General features: G+C 36.0%; 1 protein-coding gene across 1 annotated transcript in view; it reads left to right on the forward strand.

Annotated features, from left to right (window-relative positions):
- The window catches only part of SPON1 (spondin 1), a 444,045-nt gene that overhangs the window by 380,529 nt on the left and 50,005 nt on the right, over positions 1–13,511 (forward strand). The window lies entirely within an intron of this gene.

A 13,511-nucleotide genomic window follows, 5' to 3' on the forward strand; every position in this document is an offset into this window, starting at 1 on the left:
AACTCATTTTTGTGAGTTTGAATATGACCTCGAAAAATTATTATTAACTGTGTAACCTTGGGCAAGTGACTTAATGTTGTTTGTCTCTTTTCTTATCTGTAAAATGAGCAGAAGAAGGAAGGAAATGACAAAATACTCTAGTATCTTGGCAAAGAAAATCCCAAATGGGATCACGGACAGTCAGACATGACTGCAAAATGACTGAACAACAACATTTCACTTAAAGCATTTTCTCTACAACTCTGTGAGAGTAGGCAGTCTCTGTATTATTTTTCTCACTTAACAGATGAAAAAAAAAAAAAACCAGAGGCTTGAAGATGTTAAGTGGCTAGTAAGTGTTGGAACCAGAACTGAAACTCACGTCTCTTGACTCCAAGTTCAGACTTCTTTATACTCCCCCATGCTGTTTCTCATTCCTCCCACACCCAATTGCTTTCAGGGCCTCCTTTCCATCAGAAAATATCTCTTTCTTACTTTATATCTCATTCAAAAATGTCCTGGCTCTAAGGCAGTCTAAAAAAGAAAAAGCTAGTTTTATAAATCTCTTCAAATGGGACCATTCTTCAGTTGATAAGAGTATTCCCATTTACACAAAGACTTGTACAAAAATATTCATAGCTGCGCTCTTTGTGGTGGCCCAAAACTGGAAAACGAGGGGATGCCCATCAATTGGGGAATGGCTGAACAAACTGTGGTATATGTTGGTGATGGAGTACTATTGTGGTAAAAGGAATAATAAAGTGGAGAAGTTCCATGGAGACTGGAACAACCTCCAGGAAGTGATGCAGAGCAAGAGGAGCAGAACCAGGAGAACATTGTACACAGAGACTAATACACTGTGGTATAATCGAACGTAATGGACTTCTCCATTAGTGGCGGTGTAATGTCCCTGAACAACTTGCAGGGATCCGGGAGAAAAAAACACCATTCATAAGCAAAGGATAAACTATGGGAGTGGAAACACCGAGAAAAAGCAACTGCCTGAATACAGAGGTTGAGGGGACATGACAGAGGATAGACTCTAAATGAACACTCTAATGCAAATACTATCAACAAAGCAATGGGTTCAAATCAAGAAAACATCTAATGCCCAGTGGACTTACGCGTCGGCTATGGGGGGTGGGGGGGGGAGGAAAAGAAAATGATCTTTGTCTTTAACGAATAATGCTTGGAAATGATCAAATAAAATATATTAAAAAAAAAAGAGTATTCCCATTTAAATAGCAAGGCAACCTAATGCTTTTACAGCATAATTCCATTTACGAAACTTTGGTTAGGAATTTCCAGCTGTCTCACAGAGGTGATTTCATTTGGCCAAAAGATGAAAAAGTATATATCCTAGTTCCACTGCTATTCAATATTTACTTTGGCAGAATAATTAAAATGTTATCAGGCTCTTAAACTTGGCGATTATAAAATCCCCAACTTTTATGTTTATATGACCCTACTGTTTTTTACATATGCAATCTCACAACAATTGAACAGAATCTTTTAGTACAATTATTTTTTTTTAATGCAGAGGGCAATTAGGCAACAACTATTGCCAATAATCCCAAGGAATATTATACTCTCTCATGTTAAGGTTCCATAGTCAGTATATTAATTAACCCTAGGATCATAGCATTATAAATTTAGAGCTGAAATAGACCATAGAAGTTACCTTGTTCTTTGTTGCTGTTTGCAGATTGGCCCATTACACTTCTACTTGAAAGCCCTGGGTAACTTTTTATTGCTTTACTTGTATCTCTTCTGTTTGGAGAAATTTTGGGTGCTGAACCATGCTGCAATTTTCTTGACATCTTAGGTACAGAGAGCACTAAGGTTTTGATGCTATGAGTCTGTGTCATGAGATTATTGGCAGCTACATTTTTCACAATTTTTTTTTGTGTTTGTTTGTTTGTTTTTATAAAAACCCTCATCTTCCATCTTGAAATTAATACTGTGTTCCAGGGCAGAAGAACAATAAGGGCTAGGCAATGGGTGTTAAGTGACTTGCCCAAGGTCACACAGCTGGAAAGTGTCTGAGGCCTAGGACCTCCCATCTCTAGGCCTGGCTCTCAATCCACTGGGCTACCCAGCTGTCCCCCTCAATGTTTTATAAACCCTCCTTCCTTCAACTTTGCCTCTGGATTCTGGCCCATGGAATTTAAACACTTTTGTCCTTATTTTAATCAAATGCTTTTCTAGAATCCTTGTACTCTGAGAGTAAAAGGTACAGTTGCAAATCCTGTCAGAGATATACTGAAATTCTACCTCACAAATGTCAACCCCATCAACCCTTCTCCACATTATTTCATAGTGAAACCCTAACTTCTGTGTATTTTGGGTTCTTCCCAAGCTGGGTTCTTCCACTCAGAACAGAAATTAGCCTCTGAAATGAATTCAAATTGTAACTGAATTCAATTGCCCAGAACTTGTTCCTTTGCTTCCTTTTAAAGAGATTTTTCTCTTATGTCACCTCCCCTAAATTTTCACATCTACCAATCACAGTAGACGCTTTTTCATAGGACTGCCCATTCTTAGTTCTCACCTTCTCTGGGTAGACTAAAACTTCACACCTCTTTTGTTAAGCACCTTTTGTAAGTTGCTTGACCTTTTAGTGATTAATTTAACCTTTATAGGTACTTAACACCCTTTTGTATTACATCTAAAACTAGACCTAGCTTAAGGTTCTAGCTTCACTATAAGTATGAGTTAGGGACTTTCATTGTTCAATCAGAAGTTTATGTTCCCCTAAGGCACTGTCTGAGCAGGGTGGAGTAATTTTTAAGTTCTCAATACATTCCTGATTAAGTACCTCCATTGTAGAAAATGAGGAATCGCTTAATCAAATCTTCTGAAGTAGAGTCTGAGCAGTTTTAAGATTCACATAATCTAGCACATGTCTATAATGGCTGTAACAAGGGAAAGCTGAGGTTGGTGGATAGATTGAGCTTGGGATTGTTGAGTTATAGTAGCCAATCAGGCATCTTCACTCAGACTGGGATCAAAAAGATAGATTTCCAGTAGTGGGAAAACAACAGGGCCTAGTAAGAAATAGAGGAGGTTAAATCTTCTATGCTGATCATAGAGATAGATCAAGATTATGAGAAATAACCATTGTACTTCCTGCCTGGACAAGATAGGGAGATTTAATGTATAAAAAAAGAAAAAAGGATGTTATAGTGGTAATTAGGGGCTCAGTGGATTGATAGCCAGACCTAGAGATGGATGGTTCTGAGTTCAAATCTAGCCTGAGACACTTCCTAGCTGTGTGACCCTGGGCAAGTCACTTAACACCCATTGCCTAGCCCTTATTGCTCGTCTGCCTTGGAACCAATTCACAGTATTGATTCCAAAAGAGAAGCTATATATTTTTTAAGAAAAAAAAAGGTTCCTAAAGCAAAAATATTCAATCTGAAATTAACTAGATTGATCCTTGGACATGTAGTCTACTTCCAAGTCTATATTGAAAGCCTTTTCAAAGTTCTAGGACTTGCAAAAAACTCATTCCCTATTAACACAACCTTGAGAACACAGGATTACCTTCTCACCATAAGCAAGAACTTAAAAAACTTAAAAACTCATCTGAAAACAACTATTCAAAATGGTGCTAGGTCCATCTCCAAAAACACAACCTTTAAATTTATAAAGATCACAGTCAACTTCATCCAAATGAACTCATAAAGAATTTCTTAAATGCTCTTTTCATAATAAATGTTTATAAATGGATATTTGGTTGAAGTACCTGTTGAGATGGGCTAGCTTCCAATTTTTCTCAAATCACAGACTGAAGTATTTAAAGTAAGTCATTCTCCTTGCGCTCTTATTACCAGGATGACCTTGGACCGGTCTCTTTACTTCCTGGGACTTCACTTGTCTCTTCTATAAAATTATAGAGGTTCATCTAATGATCTCTCAATCTATATTAAAACTCAGGTGCTATAAGCATTATGGAGTATAATTCCAAGTCATTCCTCTTGCCATGTAATTGGCTACTTCCTAAGTCCTTCTATCCCACAAATGATCTGTAAAGTCCCTTAACTAAGAAATTTTTAAATCAGGGGTTCTTCACCTGGGGTCTGTGACCTTGAGTTTTCTAATTTGAGAGCTATATACTAAAATAATTGGTTTCCTTTGTAATCCTATGCATTATATTTATTTTTAAATTATTCCAGATGATTGTGATGGAATACCACTGTGTAGTAAGAACCTCTGAGCAGAATTTTTTTTTACTTAGAAAGAACTACATGAGATAATGAAGAGTAAAATAAATATAACCAAGAGAACATTATATATAGCTACAGATATCATATTTGAAGAATAACTTATAAATTGTTCACCTCTAGAGAATTAACTAATAAGTAGAAATATGAAACATCCCTATTTACATGTCTGTTTGCCAGATAATGCCTTCTGTGGTGTGAGGAGGGAAGGAAAATACCTGGGAAGAAATTAAATTAATAAATAATTTTTAAAATTATTCTGAAAAAGATTCCATAGTCTTTACCAGACTTCAGAGGAGACTAGGATTTTAAAAAATGTTAAAAAAAACTCCCGCTTTAGATCATAAATTTAGAGCTAATAGGGATGTTAGGGCCCCTATAGTCAAAATATATCAATGTAAATTTTGAGTTATAAGGTACTCTATAGATTATCTAGTTCAACCTCCTCATTTTACAGATTTTAAAAAAAGAAAGAAAGAAAAGGGTAAAAAAAGCATTGTAAAAGAAATGAATCAGCAAGCAAAACAAATTTATGAATTGACCACATCCAAAAAAATTTCAATCTCTACCCTGAGGCCATCATCCCCTAATGCTGAAAAGAGCAAGAAAGACATTTCATCATGAGTGAACTACAATCATAATTTGTCAATTACATTGATAAAAATTCTTGTCTTTCAGAATGATTTGTCTTTACAAGGCTGGTGTTGTCATTAAAATTGTTCTGCTGGTTCTGCTCATTTCATTCTGTATCTATTCATAGAAATCTTTCCAGGCTTTCTTATACTGTCCCCTTCATCATTTTTTATGGCACAATATGAGTTCCATTGTAGTCATATATCATAATTTGTTCAGCCATTCCCTAATCGATGGACACCCTCTTAGTTCCAGTTCTTTGCCATTACAAAAGGGTGATTTCATTCATTTTTAATGTACAAGATTTTGTGAACTTGGTATCATTCAATAAGATTCTTTTACTCATTTTAACTGGTATCCATACATGCTGTATTAATATAGAAAGAGGAAAGGCATATACTTTCTAATATGAATACATTTATAGCTTTTTGGCTTTTATCTCTCCTGTATTTTTAAGTAATTATAGCTATTCTTATTAAAGCTAAAATAACACCTGATAATTCTTTTCCTAAAATGAAATCTGAAATTTTATCTATTTTCACACACAGAAATTCTACATTCTGTTTTGGTATTATACACTCCCTGAGTTTATTTCTCAAAAAATTAATTACCTTAAATGATGAAAAATAACCATAAGCATATAAGATAAGGAATAACATTTCCCATAAGGCCTTAGTAGTTAAAAGAGAAACCCAAATGAAAAAAAACTAAAACAAATATGTTTATTCTGGGTACCATCTGTCTGAAATTCTGCTATATTAGGCCTCCTCTTCTTGTTTTTTATGTACTTGTAGTCACTAGAGTCCTAATTACTGATTTTACTTCATTTGTCTTTGTATCACTCCCTATATTCTCCATATTATAATGTTCCCTTAAATTATTGGCTTATAATTTTCCTGCTATTCTCTACTAGTTGAACAAAAGGTTTCCCGTTTTTTTGTTATTAAAAATAAAGCATCAGTAGACATTTTTAACAGATTAGGCTCTTTTAACTTTTAAATTTTTTGGATAATGTCCTGTTAGTTCATTATTGGATCAAAAGATATCTTTAGGTCTATTAAAATTATTTAACAATGCAACTATTCTTCATCCTGTACAACTTTCATAGAAAATAATGAAAATTTTGACTAAATAGTTTAATTAATACCCAACTGAATAGTAGCACATCTTGTATGTAAAGCAAGTTGTATGTGTGCCATCAAGATCTCTTTTTCCTTGTTGGAACACAGAATTATCTTTTTCTCAAAGAAAAAAATGAGTTATTTTAATTGAATTTTGAATTTTTATCAGTAGCCCTTTATTTACCTAGAAATATCATTTCCCCATTCTCTGGCCTTGAATCGTGAAGTGCCTGTTTTCTCTTTGATGACAAAATAGCATATTATCTGAAGCCCAGGAAAGAAGATAAAAGAATGAATTTAAACTTTTATGATGGAATTTTATTATAAACCATATTTTATGATGCAACTTTAAGATATCAAACACAATATTTGATCCAGGAGGGCAATCTAGGATTCTGCCAAAGATATCCTTCCCATAATATGGTGGCCAAGCTTCTGAATGTCAAGGTCTCTAACTCTAATACTATCTGCACAACTGCTTCAGATTCCTCTATTTTTCTATCAATATACACAAGCTGATTTGTATTATAAATACACACTGGAAATCAATAAATAAGTTATCATGTGAAAGGGGAGAGAGGCTGGTTCAGTCTGAAGGAATAGATTTCAGCGTTAGAAGCCTAACCAGGTGATCAAAGCCTCAGAAGGATAGAAGCCTGAAATTGTGGGACTCTTCTATTCCAGGACTGGTCAGGGACTGGTTCAGAACTCTATATGGCTCGAGCACATTGAGAGCCTACTTTTGATCCAGTAGGATTGGGAAAATCAACAAGGATAAAATCCTGTTTTGTGAGGCACCAAAGGCATGAGGTGGTTTGTACAGATTGTCAGAATTCATTACCATTGTAGTAAGCATAGAGTGCTGAACAAATAGGGCCCAAGGCAGAAGGCAAGTCTGAGATCAAAAGAAGAGGCCAGGAATATGTTGGTGATGAGATCCAAGGGAGAGGAATGAAAGAGTGCAAGGTAAGTATGGAGTGCAAAGAGATTGAGGATCTAAACAGGTTGAGCTTTCTCCATAACTTTAATTGCTCAATGTGGTAAATAAGCTTTGGAGTATTCTATTAATCTTGCCTGCTTTCCATGTTTCTCCATACTTTAACTTCAATGGAAAGAAAGCTGGATTTGGAATCAGGAATGTCCTGGGTTTGAATCCTTCCCTGATCTAAGAAGTCTCAGCTTGAGTATAATAATACTTGCAATAACTAGGGGTAGCTAGATGGCACAGTGATAGACCTGGAATCAGGAAAGACCCAAGTCCAAATCCAGGCTCAGATAGTTCCTAGCCTTGTGACCCTGGGAAAGTCACTTAACCTGTTTGCCTCAGTTTCTTCATTTATAAAATGGAGACAATAATGACACCTACCATCCGGGGTTGTGGGGAGGATCTGATGAGATAATAATTGTAAAGCACTTGCCACCGTGCCTGGCAAATAGCAAGTGCCATTTAATGTTAGCGAATATTATTATTATTTCTCCCAATGTCATGAAGTTCAAACAAAAAATGCATATAAAACATTCTGTAAATCTGAAAGCATTATATAAACATTGGCTGCTATTACTTTCCTTGGCCCTCTTGGTATCTTTCTTCACAACACAGCTAACTGCAGGATGAAGGCTGCTGCAGAGACCTAGTCCAAAAGCTTGAGCTATTTCTCCTTTGATAGGTTGGATACAGGCAACTTCAGGTACTAGTCCCCTCCTCAGGATTACTTGTAGCAACTTATACTTTTCTCCTCCATAGAAGTATTGTCCTGAGTTCCTAATTTAAGTAATACTGAGACTTACACCCTGTTCTTCTGACTTCAATATATGCCCACTTTCCATAATGCCACACATTCTCTGATTGGCAGTTATTGACAGCTTATGATTCTGAAAGTATAATGATCATTGTGGTACATTTTGAAGAATAACATGACAGGATGTGTTGGAATTTGGAGGGCAACGGTTTTGAGATATAGAAAGTCATTAGAATGTTATTACAGGGGGCAGCTGGGTAGCTCAGTGGATTGAGAGCCAGGCCTAGAGATGGGAGGTCCTAGGTTCAAATCTGGCCTCAGACACTTCCCAGCTGTGTGACCCTGGGCAAGTCACTTGACCCCTATTGCCTAACCCTTACCACTCTTCTGCCTTGGAGCCAATACGCAGTATTAACTCCAAGACAGAAGGTAAGGGTTTAAAAAAAAAGAATGCTATTACAACAGTCCAAGTGAGAGTTGTATATGCTTAGTCTAGACTTACATCGATGGGATTGAATAAACAGATAAGAAATAAATGAACAAGAGAGAGATGAAATAATTTGGCATTTGATTGCAAAGGAAGAGGAAGTTTGAGGAGAGAAAGAGAAGTCATTGGTGGCTATATGATTTCAAACTTGGTGATCTGAGATATCACCAATATAAGAATAAAAGAATATCAAGAAAGAACTTCTGATTCTTCTTTCTAAAGATGTCTATGATGTTACTAATTGGCCTCTTCTTTTTTTGGTTCCTCCAATCCCATGTCAAGCACAGTGCCTTTCACATTGTAGGAAAGGAATAAATGGCTGCTGCAGTGAATTGTTGAACTTAACCTTCTACAGTATCATTCTCAGTCCTCTCACCATCCTGATCACCCTCCTCTATATGTAAAAGTTGACAAATCTTTTGCCTAAAATATGGTACCCAGAATGAATCTAATCATATCACTTATGAATCTATTTCACATCTTAAGTGTGACTCTCCCTTATAGTGTCCCCAAGTATTCATCCAGGATCTGCTTTACAGAGATGAGTAATTTATTACCCTTTGGGGAAAACTTCTAATTTTTCCCTTTGAAGTTCTTCTATGGAGTAAACCTTTGGCCGTTTCACAGAACTGGATTTGTGTGGGATCTCAGAGAGGCAACATGTGACAGCAGAACATTATCTCTGGAGTCAGAGCCCATGCATTGTGTCTAGTTCTAGACTAGACACCAAACCAAACAAGTCTTTTACCTCTTCCACATGGCAGACCTTCAAAAAGATAGTTCTTATATTTCTTGTAGTCACCCACTCCCCACACACAACTTGCCAAGTTTCTTCAATTGGTCCTCATATGGCATGGTTTCTAGCCCTCTCCCCCATTACTCTTTGCCCTTTTTTGGATGTGGTCTAATTCGTCAAAATTGTTCTAAAATATTAGGCATCTTAATGATACCTACAATGTTACCAATTCGTGTTCTCTTTTTCAAACAATAATCACCATTTTTTTCCAAGCCTGTGTCAATCATAGTGCCTACACGTACCAGGAATAAATGGTTGCTCCAAAGAATTGACTGACTGAACAGATTACTTTATAAAACAGTTATTTATCTTTTTAAATTTAAATTTATTTTATTTGTTACATTAAAATACTCAGTTAACTCCCTCCCTCCTTCCCCTCCTCCATTAGAGAAGGTATCATTTGACAAAAAAATGTATGCATATATAAAACTGTGTTTTACTTATTTTTTACTCATCAGTTCTTTCTTTGGAGGTAGACATACACAAGTCATTCTTCAAACAGTGTTTCTGTTGCTGTTTATAATGTTCTCTTGGTTCTGCTCATTTCATTCTTCATAATTTCATTTAAGTCTTTCCATGTTTTTCCATAGTTAACCTGTTCATCAAATGTATTCCTTCACAGTCATATGCCACAATTTGTTTTGCCATTCCCCAGGTGGTAGGCATACCTCAATTTCTAGTTCTTTGCACCACAAAGAGAGATGCTATAAATATATGAGAACATATAGATTATTTTCTTTTTTCCCCTGGTTTCCCTGGGAAACAGACCCAACAAGGGCATTGCTGGGTTCTCAAAGAATTCTCAAAGAATACACAATTTTATAATTCCCTGAGCATAATTACAGCTTGCTCTCCAAAATGCCTAGATCAGTTCACAGTTCCACCAACAGTGTATTAGTGCATTTTTCCATACTCCCCCCCCAATATTTCCTTTTGACCTTTTAACCAGTCTGATGGGTGTGGGATGATATCTCAGAGTTGTTTTGCATTTTCCTCATCAATAATACTTTAGAGCTTTGATTTCTTCATTCAAAATTCTCTGCTCATATCTTTTAATCATTTATCAATCTGAAGATCATATTCAAGTTTTCTATATATTTTATTTTATTTTTACGTTTAAATGTTATTTGGTCATTTTCAAACATTATTCGTTGGAAACAAAGATTGTTTTCTTTCTCCTCCCCCTCCCACCACCCCTCCCATAGCTAATGCACGATTCCACTGGGTATCACGTGTGTCCTTGGTTCAAACCCATTTCCATGTCTATATATTTTAGATGAGACATGTATCTGAGAAACTGTCTCTAAAAATTTCCCAACTTACTGCTTTCTTTCTAATCTTAACTACATTCGTTTTATTTGTACAAACACTTTTAAATTTAATGTATTAAATATTATCCTTTTTCCATCTCACAATGGTATTCTTTTCTTCTCCTACCCATAATTCTAATAAGTAATATGTTCCCTACTCTTCTCTTTAGCTCATCATCCTGATCTCCCTCCTCTGGATGTATTAGTTTGTACATCTCCTTTCTCCAAACTGAATTTTAGAATCCAGCAGTACTCTAACAAGGGCAGAATATGGCCAAGTGGAATCTTTGTTCCCAACATTATTTCTTCCATTGATATAGTTTTAAAATCCCATTACTTTTTTTTTGTAGTTAAAGCATGCTAGACTTCTAGCTTACTAAACTCTGCAAATCTTTATGTAAACTGTCATTTTGTCCTCTCACTACCATCCATCCTCTCCCCTCACATCTCTGAGGTTGATTTTTTAACTCAGGTGTAGGATCTTTACATTTTCTGTTACATTCATCTTGGTTGATTTAATTCATTGTTCTGACCTGTTGATATGTTTTTACCCTCATTCTGTCATCCAGTACATGTCATTCTTTCCAGATTCAAGCCATCTGAAAGTTTGCTTAGCATGCAATCAATAGCTTCATCCAGGTTATCAACAAAAATGTTGGAACAGAACTGAAACAGACACTGAAAATTCAGGCCAATTCAACAAGAATATATTAATCAACCATTGTTTCCCAGGTACTGTGGACAGAAATGAGGTTATATCTGTCCTAAGATAGAAGGAGCTTTCATTTTCATAAGGGAGAAATAATATTACATGCTGGTGATGGTGAGAGGAAGAAGCACTATTATCTGTACTTCTCTGGAAACTTCCCTCTAGACCTATATGTCTCCATTAACCACAACTCCTTAGTTTGGTAATGTTGAATCCTGATGCAGTTCTGTGACCTGAAAATCCCTCAGGTAAATGGTGGGGTTATAGAATTTGTTTATGCATATATTTTTTCTTAATGAAAACATGTTCCATTGAAGTTATTTATGAATGCTTTCCTTAATTAGTATTCACAAATCACCCAACAACTTTGTAAAATGCTGTAAGAAATTGATATCAAGATCACAGGCTTAAAGTTTAAATAATAATTTCCCTCCCCCTTTTTAATTGAAGATCAAAATTTTCCATCTCACAGGAGGATCTTTGGCCCACCATCATTCAGCAACTGTCACCTCTCTTATCCAAACTGGATTATTTTCACTCTAATTAAGCAGAAGTTTCACCATTCTTAGCTTTGCAGTGAATCTTTAAATTTCCATTTTTGCAGTGCTTCTGTGACTACGGCTGCATTAATGAATACTAACAAAGAGTGATTCAAATCAACAGACATTTAAATTTAGGCAAGTGAAAGGAATTAGATTTTTGAAAAAAAATCCCAAGGCCAGAGATGACATCCATAAAGCACTACTGTCAATTAGTCTTTTATGTTATTTCATTTGCAAGCAGTAGAATTAATCAAAGATGGAATCCTTCATAACATGCCAACTGTAGTTCACACAACAGTATAAAGTAATCTTTCCTTCAAGCTAAGTCGAGTTTTCCACAGGACCCACCTTTCGAGTCTGTCTTTAGCATGATCCAATTAAGAAATCAAATAGGGGAACCAAAGACTAGCTATAGGAGCAAAGTTTTGTTTTGCAAAAACAGTCCTACCACTCATTAATGTGTTTGCTCAATTGAGGTTAATGGAATTCTCTGCTCCCTAGCTCATTAGGAAGCAAGACTGACCTACTTTTACAAGGTCCTGGCCAGCGGAACTGACATGGTTTTCAATGAGTATTGTTTTTATCCCCAGGACCCATTTAAACAAGTGTAATCGGGAATGAACAAATTAGCTTGCAGATCATTGTTTAGCACTGGTAGAGCTCATCCAGCTGAGAACTATGTTAGGAATGGGAAAGGATATATTTTGAGCATAAGAATTAAAAATTCCTCACTCATTTGTTATGCATTTGACTAAGTGGGATGCCGGTTTATTCTGCATTCTAATTTCCAAATGTAATGCAATGTTTATTTTTATTCACTTCCTTAAAAGTGAATACGGTGAACTATTATCTTCCTTTAATAATCATCCACTATACTTAATTAGCATTTGATTACATAAATTGTTCATAATTGTTGTTCCAGCTAATAGTTTTGAGATGAAATCTAGATTACTATAACCTCAGTGAGAAAGCAAATCGGAGGAAGGTTATATTCAACTTTTTCAATTTGGGGTTATCTATAAGATCATCTGTTTCCACATTGTCACCAGAATTCTTTATTATATAAACTTGTTCTTTAGGGTATGGATATTTTCAGTCATAGCTATGGAATGTTTCAGGAGGCAAGGACAAAGGCAACATCAATGACTCCTCTGCCAAAAAAGATGTAGTTTAATCATATGTGTGCCAAAGGGCCATCCAATTTCCTCAGGGATGGCTCCTACCAGCTGTTACAGTTAAAATGGTGTGAAAAAGAAAGAGAGAGAGACCAGCTGGCTGGCTGCTTAGGCTGAATCTCATGTGGTGTCTGCAGATTGATGGGGTCACAAGAGCTAGAGCTCAACTTTGAAAGTTCACACATTCAATTGTATCAGATCACCAGTGTGAGCCAGCTTTGCATGACTAATTCACACTGGTTGAATCCACATGGGACAAATTGATGTCCCAGGTACCAATTTTCCAATTTACAATGGGAGGCATATCTGGGGAGGAAACTGGTACTGGGAATTTGTACCAGTCACTGGTTTTCTAGAAAGTCCATTCAGAAAATAGATAACGGCCCCTCAGAAGATTGCTAGGGGCCAATCTAATCAGAGTAGAAGAAGTTGAGTGTTGGTTTAAACAAACCTGTGATTTCCTCTATGTGGGAGGCTTCCTCAGAACTCTGCCATTGCAGATCTGAACCTCTTCTGCAATTTGTAGTTTACATTTATCTCTTTCCCTATGCTAGGGTATTTCTCTATAGATAGGCTTTACTGATCATTGGACACAGAATGTCATCTCCTTTTATTCTGTTTGGAGGTAATGTGGTATAGTGGAAAGAATCCATTATTCAAAGATAGAGAGCTTAGGTTCACATTCTCACTATGGTACTTAATATCCATGTGGCCTTGAGCAAGTTCCTTAACTTCCCTTTTTAAAAATTTTCTTCTAAAATGAAGATTGGGGCTAGGTCACTTCTATGATCCTC

Source organism: Monodelphis domestica, chromosome 6 (assembly GCF_027887165.1).
Source record: "Monodelphis domestica isolate mMonDom1 chromosome 6, mMonDom1.pri, whole genome shotgun sequence".
In the NCBI taxonomy this organism is placed as follows: domain Eukaryota; kingdom Metazoa; phylum Chordata; class Mammalia; order Didelphimorphia; family Didelphidae; genus Monodelphis; species Monodelphis domestica.